The sequence below is a fragment of the Diadema antillarum genome, unplaced genomic scaffold (genome assembly GCF_040938485.1).
Source record: "Diadema antillarum isolate AM-2024a unplaced genomic scaffold, OU_Dant_1.0 seq00000155_RagTag, whole genome shotgun sequence".
NCBI classification, from domain to species: Eukaryota; Metazoa; Echinodermata; class Echinoidea; order Diadematoida; family Diadematidae; genus Diadema; species Diadema antillarum.
The window spans coordinates 401,758-414,413 of record NW_027271227.1 but is presented as its reverse complement, the minus strand read 5'-3'; the positions used below and the strand labels follow the sequence as shown (position 1 = coordinate 414,413).

Here is a 12,656-nt window from a genome sequence, read left to right as displayed (position 1 = left end):
AGGATAGACTAACGGTCTTGTTTGTCAGTGCCAGTCTACTTCGGAAGCGCACCCTGCAACTTTGCAATGACATTTTGATTCATTGTAAATCAGGTTTGGTGTGAGGAGTGGATGTTTGTAGGTTTAACAGAGCTCTTTCTGTTTTCATTTCTGCCACTTAAACATGAAATTATCATGTCATTTACTACCTCCCATCTCTGTCTGTCTGTCTCTCTCTCTGTCTCTCTGTCTCTGTCTCTCTCTCTCTCTCTATATATATATATATATGTATATATATATATATATATATATATATATATATATATATACTATACCTATTTATCTTTTAAGTCGTCTCTACGTTCTCTCTATTTCTGATCATTCCTTTCCCAAGCTGCAATTTGTAATGTCTCTGGCTCGTATTTTTTTATGTATCACCCTTTGTATTTTTATATACTTCCTCTTCAAGTCCTTCAAGATCGTATCTTCGTGTTTAATGGCACAAGTAAACATTTATCATACTCTGATGAGAGCGATGACTCCAATACATCAAGCCAACCCATGTGGATTATTCAAACGCACCCTCTCTCCAGGATCCGTATTTCCTTCCTCGTATTTAACCTTAGTCTTCTTTACGAGCGTCTCGAAGTGGGCGACGGGCCCGAACCAACGGATCCAAATACTGACTTTACAGATAACGAAACGTTCACTACATTGGCGACATTTAGCGGAGTTGAGACACCTTGGCCCGTAACCTCAATGGGAAATACGGCATGGATACGGTTTTCGTTTAGTGGTTTATCTCACAGAAGGCATTATACAATGTTTACTATGGAGATTTCGTCTGTCAGTGGATCAGGTAATAATGATGGTAATAATAATAATAATAATGATAATAATCATAATAATAATGATAATAATAATAATAATAATAACGATAATCTGTCGTGTCTAAAGTTCTGCTACGGCATTGATTCTGTTGTCCAAAACATATCGTTTTGCGAGATACTAAGAAACCACCTATGAAATGTTACAGAGCGTACCATTTTTAGAGAAATTCGGTTTTGAAATGGCTGAGATATCCAAAAACAAAGTAAATCAAAGCGATCCTGTTGCTAAAGAGGGTCCCACCTTTTATTCGGGTCACTTTGTTTTGCTTATCTCATCCATTTCACAACCAAGTTTCGTCAAATAAATGTTGGATTCATCGCAGAATTACATGCTCTGTCGTATTTCATAACAGATTCCTCATCATCTCATCAAAATTTAGAAACTTAAAGCCAGATCTCAAAACTTTGCATATCCCTTTCAGATATAAGACACAGCTACTTTCTGAAGACTCCAGTTTTCTGCACATGAAGGTCCAATCCAAAGTGGTTATTGCGGTGAACATTAAGCAGACAGACAGACAGACACACACATACATACACACACACACACACTGAGCTTATCGAGCGTATCTTTCACTAATACGCTCGTATATTATTGTCTTCAATTACATCTGAGTATAGTTCTAAATATATTTTACTCGTTGCCGCCCAGAACCAAGATTTTAATGACACATTCGGTTCCCGTATTGAAAAAAAAAAAGTGAAGAGAACAAAAATCTGCAATGTATAGAATGATCTAATATACTTTATAAATTTATGACATCTCTATTTCCGTTTTGGAAGTGTAGGCCTACACTATTGACAACTTTAGCTCCAAATTATATACATCATAGAAATAGAAAGTTTCCCACAACAACTTCGTTAGATCAGTTTTGCGCTATAACATGACAACACATGATAATACCTATCCGCCTTATGTGATGACTGTATTACTTGAACAACCAGAAAAGGGTTTCCCCACTTGCCCTCTCCTAAAGTCTCTCTCCTTGGATTGTTCCCCTGAGGAGTTTCCCCCGATATAGAAGTCCCCACTAAATGTTATTAAAGCAAATGACGGAATTAAAATCTACAAAGCCGATCTGAACAACCTGTCTTCCCTAACAGATGTGATCGATATCTCCGAGAACGAACCTCTTATCCTGCAATCGCCAAACTTTCCTATGAACTACCCGAACAATTACTTCCAGTCCTGGCACATTCTAGTTCCCTTCGGTAACGTCATGCAGGTCTGCGTCGAGGCATTCGATATCGCAAACGGTAAAGATTATCTCTACATCGGAGATGAGGTCGACAAGTTTTCAAACCAGCAAACACAATGGAGACAGTGGACAGGACTTAAGGATGGGATAGTCAGAGAGCAACTGAGCTTTGTTTCTACCAATTCGTCAATAGTGGTGATATTTACGACTGATTTCAGTATATCAAAATCTGGTTTTAACATCACGTTAACAGCCATACCGAAGCTTGACCCAGAAGGTTTGTGGCAACACCTATATACCTATTCTCTTCTTTCCTTTTTCTTTGCAATTTCCAAGTAACTAGCCATGCCCTCATACATTCGTTATTACGGCATTCCGATATACTGCTAATTATGTGGTAATAATCATTGCTATATCATAGAATTATGCAATACAATATGCATGTTGACTTACGTGATTTATGTGATCCCCGACTTTATTTACGTGGCCGCATTGATAACTAGATACGTACGTACATTTTATAACATTTTTTTCTATTCTTTCAGATTACTTGGATACGTCAAAACAACAACAACTTCGTAACAAAGATTCTGTCAATAACCTCATTTGTCAAACACTGTTAAAGTAAAACTACTGATATGAGTAATAAAAAAAAAGATTGAAATGCATCTTTCCCTACACTGAGCATAACTTACATGAAATGCCATAGTATGATTAACAATAACCAAGAAAAATTGCAATGCTTGGCCTCGGGGAAAGTGCATTTCAGTGTAACGTGTACTTTACAAGTGATAGACAGGTGACGTCATTGACAGACTATTTGGGGAAGGTTTTTGTGTGCGGATCCAAGTAATCTGAAGAAAAGTAGCAGAAAATTATTTACGTCGATGTAGGGCAATCATTTTTGTAAATCAGCCACAGAAAATTATCATTGAATATATGGTATGAAATATTTTGGCCACATGAGTGGTGGTCAGAATATTATGGACCATTACAGTCAAGATACATTTCCATTGCAAAGTGTCTTGAACCTACTAAAAATGACTAGGAGCGTTTAATTCAAACCCAGTGGTCAGTACAACTAAAACACACCCTCCTCTTCTATTCTTGGCGATTTGGACTTTCTATAGACGGAAGGAACACACAATTATTCTTGACTTACCCTGAGTTTTCACGAAAGATTTAACTTTCTGTGTGTTGAGGAACTTTAATGAATGTTACGGTGTCAGAGATAGCTCCCCTGCAAAAATGTAAAAGGATATGCCTCGAAAGTAAAGTATGAGACATTCAAAGATGCCATTTACGAATTGAAAGTGCTTTGCTATCGTCATCACATGCCTTTTCCTTTTCTTCTTCTTCCTCTCCTTTGTATTTCTATTCTCTTTTTTTTTTAGATTCTATGTTTGCTAGGACGAATTGATTTTCATTTAATGTCAGTGGATACTCAAGCCATTGAGTGATCATATTCTAATTTATCTATCATTGATGGGTGATGCTTCTTGCATTGAGTCATATTAAGATAACTTCTTCTTGATTATAGACGGAAGTAAAACAGTGAAAGGAATATGTGACAATCTCGATCACTTCCGCGTGAGAGAATTGATCAAGAGAGAGAAAGTGAGAGAGGGCGGGGATAAACGGATTTGTTACAATTTTTTACATAATACAGTTCACATTCATAGCAAAAACATCATGAACATAGTGTAGGTCCGCACATAAGGGGCGTCAGTTAACCCTCTGCTTGCCACGTTTATTTCCTGTCCTTTGGTTTGTATGTGAAATGTGTGTGTATTTGACACATTGGCATAGAAAGGGTTAAGTAATTGGATTCATTGTCATATACCACAACACAAACTTTGCACAGTCAAATAAATTACTCATGGACCAAGCGTGTATATATGTGTGTGTGTGTGTGTGTGTGTGTGTGTGTGTGTGTGTGTGCTGTATGTGTTTACGACACAAAGAATATCTCGACAAAGGAAATTTCCTCGAATTTTATGTTAAAAAGAAGAGGAGGAAGCGTTTAATATTTTGTAGATTTCCCTCCCCCCCCCCACACACACACACACGTTTCTCTCATTGTTTATGGCACTGAACAGAGAATACAATTTATCCATCCAAAAACATTCCTTCGAGGAAAGCGCATCAAGAAACTTTGAATTTCACTTGTATCTTTGCAATTTCTGTACGATTCCATTCAATGGAATTCCTTATTCACCACCCAAAGTTTACCATCGCATCTTTGCCATAATGTTAGGAGAGGACGAAGTACTCATTTAATAGTTTATGAATAGTCTGACAGTCAAGGAGTAAATGCACATTTTGGATGCCATTATCACTTCACGAACAAGTAATAACTAGAGTTCCTCCTATCGTTATTGTATTATCATGTGCCAAAACGTACTAATACTTTGATATTTATAATATCTTTCGGCTATAGAGTCAACTCCAGGTCCTTCGGAGGGTACTCGGCAAGCGATTACAGAGCTAGAACTTTCCAAGAGTACAGCCAATACTCTCAATATAGCCACGATTTCAACAGGTATTTCACCCCATTCATAATACATGTATATTTGTACGGGGAAAAGTAATACAGAATTAACATTTACACCCATCCATCAAAAGGGAAATTGACACAAGGAGGCTGATATACATCATGCGACGTTTCAAGGGTCTTGAAATTTAAAGCCACCGTTCGTTGTAAGCTTTTTCTGTTCTCTTTCTTTTTTTTTTCTTTTTTTTTTTAGTTTTGGGATTGTTGCTGTTCCCGGATGCTCTCGTTCTTGTTGTATTTGTTGCTGCTGCTGTTGCTGTTGTTTGACGGATCATACTGTACACCTAATTATTGTTGGTTTGTTACTTTCACAAGCAAAATAATGTTAAAAAAGAGCGTAGCGTTTCACTCATTGATCAAGTGATTAAAACGATAGTTTTGTGTGAGAAGCATTTCACTTTAGAAATGAATGACCGAGTGTTGTCCATTTTTTTTAACACAACACAGGACATGTTGCCTTGACAACCAGAAGGATGCCCTCTACATCGACAGAACGGGACAACTCGACAAAGCGTGACAACATGTCAGGTACAGTCCATAAAAGTGGACAGGAGTATTGTACAAAAACGACAGTAAACATTCTTGAGGAAAATCAAATATAATAATGACAATGATAGTAATAACAATAATGATAAGAATAACAATCATGCTGATAATAATGACGATCATAACTATTATCATTATCATAATGTTGTTGTTATCATTATCATCATCATCATCATCATTGCCATTGCTACAGTAACAATGATACTAATAGTAATACTTATGAAAACGCTACTGAATGTTCAAAGATTACGAAACCCCGCCAGACTTTTTATCTGCTGTAGTGCAACAACTTCCACTAGTTTTCACTATTCTGTTCAAGAACACGTTGTGAGGTTTCTTGACAAAGTATCCTGTACATTCTCTGGAAAAGCGTGGAAACTGTCCCTCTGTCGTTATGTTGACGAATTCTTAGAAATTCACATATCTATACGGGGATTCCGATCACCACCAATAAGAAATTCTGATTTATTCTCTCAAAAGTTCGTCCAAATACTTTTACAGCATCTTACTGACAGCTCAACGAGCAGACAAACGCTTGCCAAAGCATTTCTATAGCAATGGTGAATGTAATGACGATAATCATATAATCATGATAAGAATGGCATTTTTATCGTTGTTGTTATCATCCTTTATTAGCAAAATTGTCTCTTTAAATGTCATGCTGTGTAGTCTCAGATACGCATACAAAGACACATAACAGTATGCAATAACACTTTTAAGACGCGATTAATATTCCCATACACAATGGCGTCATATCAGACGAACGAAAAAAATTGTGTAAGCCGTTCATACGTTGCTTTATGCCTGTGATCAACTCTACCTCAAAAAAAAAAAGAAGTAACAAAGGAACCTTCTGCTTGTTAATACTCAAAACAACTTGTGTGTGAATTAACGTTTACTTGAATATCGAAACAGAAATCTCATTTGTGACCACGTTGCACCACGAAGAGTGTGATAACTAAACCCCGTGAGATCTTATACACAGTATCAAAAGAAGATTGTTGTGTAGATAATGATGAAACAGCAAGATCCCATCTCGCATAACGAGTCTTGTCCTAACGAAACTCAATGTCATATTTTCTTTAAAAAGTAACTCGTAATAAAAATTAATCCATAATATTGATATTTTGGTGTATCTTATTCTGTCCTTATCAAGGTTGTTTGGTTGGAAACGTCGGTTTTAGTCGAGGCCAATATTTCATCATTTTTGCTGTTGTGATCACACTACTCGTTACTGCGTTGGGCATAGTTTTACATCGTTGGTATCGACTGAGGCAGTGAGTACATCCTTCATCTATTTTTGTTTAACAAATAAAAGAATTCAGAGGTATTGACTTTCAAAATCACATTGAATCAGTGGCATTTATGCATACATTCGAATATAAAATATGGCTAACTATATACATAAAAGAAGTTGTTAAAAATATTGGCATAATTAGTATTGAAGTATAAGTCCTTTAAAAGAATCTTGCATGCATTATAAAATGCTTGTAAAGTACCATTTATAAACATTTACAATGTATTTTTCATTACTTTTTTATATCTACATGGACAAAATCTTATTCCTTGACCGCTTCACGCAATATGGTCATTTTGTCTTTATACCAATAATTGCATTGCTAAGCAAAGTTAGTGAAACCCAGTGCTGTTGGATTTGAGGAGAATGGGTTTGTTACTCCGGATGTACAGTCCTCAAAACAGGAACTCACCATCCCCCATTAATACGGAACTTACATCCATTATTTTGGGAAAAAAGGATATCATTGAATGACAAGTCATGATTATCATTCTCTCATTACAACCTCAAGACTATTGTTAAGACACACATTTTATTTTCAGCAAATTTGATTTGATTTGATTTGATTTATTCATTCTCCGTATGGCAACATTTACATTTTTTTTTTCAACATAATCAAACATAATGATATACAAATATGAAACTCATTATAGCTAGTTTCAACAATTTCATCAATTTTGATTACAAATGCATTTAAGACAACATTACGATACATGTGATACGAATTACCATAAAGAACGGTCGCCAATAATAAGCTATAAGCTTGACCCTTTGGCAACCGATAATACAATACGTTAATGCAATAAAAGAAAGGGGTCCAACATGATGCTCGCGGGTAAGGGGGATAATAGGAGAGACAGAAAGAGCAGGAAAAAGAGGGTGATAGAAACCTTCCGATACCAGGCTTGCCAGATCAAACTCACAGTAAATACGTACAGGTGTACATATGATTATAGATTACAGTGATGTATTCACATTTCACGCACACATAGACATGAAACAGTGTAGCTATTGTCAAATAAAAATTACATTGAATTAAGAATACAAGAGCAATAAAAACAACTACGAAGTATACACAGTTCAGCGTCCTACCAGGGCGTATAGAAGAGGGTAACTTGCCCGACATAACAACAATGAATCTGGAATCTGGATCTGGAATACAATTGAATTGAAGAAGCATATAAAACCGTATCGAGAAGATGTTTAAAAATGCAGGAGATATACACCTGTAGTTGGACTTTTAGCAATCTTCAGACGAAATTAACATATTTTCAATTACAATTCCCACAAATTGTCATTCATTAGGACTCTCCATAAAGTTTGGAAATAATATCATATACAATAAACACCATAATTTTGGCTTTTACAATGTCTTTTCAAAAAATAAGAAAATGGTATACATCTTCCTGCAGTCTAAGTTTCCAGGCCCAAAACCTGGATTTTTAGAGGGGTTTAAAATCTGAATTAATGAACCTTACCATAAAAGTATGCCCCTCTCTACTAAAAATGTTATTGCTAGGGGGGATATACCAGACTCGGAGGGATATACGTAAAAATTGAATGCGTGTTGTTTTATTTTTTTATCAATCCTTTTATGGTTTGCTTTCAGAAATGTATCACCCATAAAAAAAGAAAAATCTTTGATATACCAAGTTCAGCATCATCCTTCTTTTATTTGTGTTAGTAAAGATGTCAACCACTATTTTTTTTTTCAGGTCGATGACTTCCTGGTAAGGAATGTGAAGAAAAGCAAATGACTTTAATTGAGTTCATGGTCGCAGTAGAAATGTTTTCATGGGGGTGCACGAATATGTTCAATACTTTGGGGGATACATAAGAAAGAGGAGGGTATCAGAGGGACTTCCCCATCCTCCCTTGAGGGATCGAGCTTGCGCATTTTCAGAATTGAAATTCAAAGATCTAGTGGTGGAACTTTTGGTGGAATGTTAGGGAAACTTTCAATCAAAAAGTAGGACGATACGTTGATTGTATATTTTTATTGCAAGAAACAGCTCCAGGCAAATAGCATCCTGTAATTGTGAAATAATTCTTTTCCTTCATATTGTCAAACTTTATTGAAAATGTAATATGCAGGACGCCCTCAGCATCGGCCATGTTCTGGGACAACTCGTCAGGTAATGACTGTGATAGTGTTGATTAAAAAAAAAAATGTCAACAAATATTTTTGCGAAAAAATGTAAAAATGTGCAGACAAAAGAAGGTGTCAGAGCTAAAAAAAAAAAAAAAAAAAGTCCTGCTGTGTCACTTTATTTCCTAGAAATGTTAAAGCTCCTCCTCTCTACTCGTCACGTCTTTATGGAATTCGTAGCCAAAGCAGCGGGGAAAACCAAGCTTGTGGTGACAGCGACAGCGGTGACAGAGTGGCATATGAAACTGTGTTAGATCTTCAAAGTGTACATAATCCCACATTTCCTAGAAATGTTAAAGCTCCCCCTCTCTACTCTTCACGTCTTTACGGAATTCGTCGCCAAAGCAGCGGGGAAAACCAAGCTTGTGGTGACAGCGACAGCGGTGACAGAGTGGCATATGAAACTGTGTTAGATCTGCTAAGTGTACATGATCCCATCATGGTAACAGAATCTTTAGATCAGACAGAAGTGGTACCAAAGTCTTCCAATCCAAACTCTCGTCAGCCAAGTGCTCAAAGTTTGCCCGAGGCGTCGTATGAGAACGTACTAGGCCCTCTGCCGAGTAGCTCTTCCCGGGAGGCGTCGGTAGCGCGGGGAGATGCAGGTGCGACAACAGCCGACTGCATGTGAGGTAGACGAATTCGGGTATTTGGTCTTACATCACGAAGCAGCCAAATAGATGCACACAAATTAGTTGCTGTGAACCTATGTTTTAGGCATTGAGATGCACCGCACCATCCGGCTGATTCTAAGCTGCGGTTGTCTACATACTACTCGTAAGTATGAGGTGTAGTCTTAGACATGTCACGTGATATAATTTGGCAATTGATTTGCCAGTTATTTCCACATTTTAAGTAAAGCAGTTTTCTGCGAAAAATGCCTTCTTCTCTTCTTTCGGTCCTTTAGTACTTTTCCATTGTACTTTCATGATTACATAATCATCTTCTTTGCCATCTCAACATCGTCATCTACCTTCATAAGTGTATGTGTAAGTGCAAAATATTATGCACATGCATGTGTCTATCCGTTTTGCTTAGTTGAATGCAAAAATATACTGTTCCCATGGTTGATAATGTAAGTAGAGGCATCTAGAACTATCAATATTTTGTGTGGGTTCTTGCATTATGATTTGTGCAATTCCCTTATGCAGGTATGTGTGTGTGTGTGTGTGTGTGTGTGTGTTTGCCTGCGTGCGTTTTGTTTCCGACGTAGTGCAATAAATCAAGGTTAGACCAGAGTCCGATATACCAGGTAATTCAGTGAATGTGACGAGCAAATACGTGAATTCAAAATGTTAAGTCAATTGGAAATCACTTTAAATTGTGGCTTTACACGCTTTAATGTCTCAGGAAATATTATGTAACCTTTCAAGAATATCATGATTTAAGATGGCTACTGAGACAAGTTATCAAGTATTATTGTGAAATTATTGTACAGCCTATTCTCAGTAGCTTTGAGTACTAATATGTGTGCTGTTATGTCAAAAGCAGATTTTTGTTGCATTTTCCTTACCTAATTTGATGACGTTATTAAATTCATTTGCCCGTGTCTATGTATATTCCTTTCCCTTTGACCAGTGTTTTCATATTTTATGTGAATCTTATCCAACACCCTTTGAAAAGGACGATGCACTTTATCAGAATGCATCTAATCTATAAATGCTTTTGGATTTGAAATTCGAGAGTGTCAAAAGTAATTCTTGTCCTTTGGTAATGTGTCAAGAGCAGACTTGATTTTACAACGTTGGACGTTTGTGTGTCTATTTCTATGTATGTAGGATTTTTAATTATTCACGTCTTTTTGTTTGACGAGAGTTTGTAACTTAAGTGCATGGAAATGCACATGTAAACTTAAGGAATATTTCATTTTGAATTCGAGAGTAGTAAAAGTACTTCTTGGCTGTTGATTGTCAGGACCAGACTCATGATGCATCGGGATAAAGTGATTGGTACAAGTTCAAATATAATTTATAGGAGTCAAGGATTAAGAGAGTTAAAGGTCCCCTTTCGGATTTCTTTTCAATTGCAGTCTTTTTGCTGTCTTCCAGTATTGTTTAATAAAATGGAATGATGTTTTGTCGCTGTCTATCTTAATGCTAATTTGTGAATATTTTCCTGACTCTTCTGTTCATCGAAAGTTCCAGTTTACAAGTTTGATTTAGACTTCTGCACCTAGCATGCCACACTTGATAAACTTCAATCATGAATGAACTGGCATGGTATCATCTGATAAGGACTCATTGTATTCACTACGTCATCAATGGACGCGTCCGCTTGATATATGAAATGATTATATGGATACTCCTGTGAGATTCAATGGTAATTTATTCATGATGATCATTTCTATCCTGAAAACATGGATATAACATGTACCAACGAAGGGTAAAATGCACTATGCATTGTACATGGCAGACCATATACGCTGATTACAATTTAGAATTAAATCTGAGACAGAGAGAGATAAACTATGGGAGATGGGACGTATTACAGAATGGACGAGAAGCATGCAGAGATCGCTTAAAAATGTAGAAAAAAAATATTGCACAGTTAGATAGTACCACAGTCCTGCTTTTACCTATTTTCCATCTAACGTGTCCAAAGTTGTGTCGCATATTTTTATGGTTACATTTACTATAAAAAAGTGCTCTTTGTTTTGTAGTACAAGTTTCTCCCTTACCACAAATTTTATTGCCTACAAATGAAAGTTCTTTATCCAAAGTGACGTTTCCACCAATGATTTGCATATTTCATTCAAATTAGCCTTATCAAAGAATGCATTTTGCTGATAATGGAATAAACGAATAATCTGAAACCAAAAGTAATGTTCTCTCTTTTTTTTCAGGAGAAAAGAAAATGAAGATTAAGTGTGTCTACAAAATCTATTCTTTTTATTAGCAGAAATTATGTACATACATTATTTTAGAAAAGGGGAATATCTGTATATAACTGGCGAGAAATTGTACCAATCTGCTTTATATGAAATTAGTTCATCATTCAGTGTGGGACAACTGAGACAGTTATAAAAAAGATCAACTCTATTCATAATTGATTATGTGTAACCTCCTTATAGATGTGTATTATGTCAAGTAGAATCTTGGGACAGAAAACCTAGCGAAGTATTCTTTTCTTTTTCACCTTTTCCCTAGGAACTACATAATGTGAACCACATAAAAGTTGTGGGCCATGCTAGTGACAAATCCGTTTTCGTGCTTAATGAGTCGATCCCGTTGACTCTGAAAGTATAATTGGTTCGATCAACAGAATTCGTGAAAAGTGTCAAGGACGCATCCTATAAGGCTTGGCTCTACAGAGGGCGGCAAATTCAGATTTCTATGCTTTGAATCTTCCAAACAATAATCATCTAGTGGCTTATAAATTATCCCACTAAGGCCTTACTTACTTGCATACTTACTTACTTACTTACTTACCTACTTACTTTAAAAAAATACTAACAGGAAGAAAACCGGCCACCACTAAAACGTAAATAAAAAAAAAGAAAATCGGCTTTTGAAGTTTGAATAGATACAGTTGATTTGATTTGATTCGATTTGATTTGATTTGATTTGATTCGATTTGATTTGATTGTTCCACATCTCAAACACAAATAACATGATGCAATCGATAGAACGTAAGACTGGACATAGCGTCGTAATTACAAAGAATACAAAAGAAGACAATGTTACAAACATGAAATGTGGGGACCTACTAGGAAGCAAAGCTTGTAATGTTTCGGTCCCTGTATAGATAGAAATGTTGTTCTTCTTAAACAACCTAGTACATTGTAACGAAAACTATGAAAGGAAGGAAAGGGACATAAAAGAAAAGAGAGCAAAAAGAGGAAGAGAAACGAATAAAATACACGAGAGAATATAGCGAAATACTAAGTAGCCACCTGTATTGCGCTTACAAGATTCCTTGTCACCCGAGCAACATAGTTACGTAACTGTAAGAATGCGCAAAAATGCACATGATACATAATGATTCATTAATTCAGGAATAGACTTGACATAGATGACTCAGTAAACATAAAGTAAGGTAAACC

General features: G+C 36.2%; 1 long non-coding RNA gene across 1 annotated transcript; it reads left to right on the top strand.

The window, feature by feature from the left end:
• Positions 1 to 2,257: 2,257 nt before the first annotated feature.
• Positions 2,258 to 5,130, top strand: LOC139727816 (uncharacterized). The gene is made up of 3 exons (XR_011710769.1): positions 2,258 to 2,345; positions 4,509 to 4,610; positions 5,070 to 5,130. It is a non-coding gene; the product is annotated as an uncharacterized lncRNA (long non-coding RNA).
• The last annotated feature ends 7,526 nt before the right edge of the window (positions 5,131 to 12,656 follow it).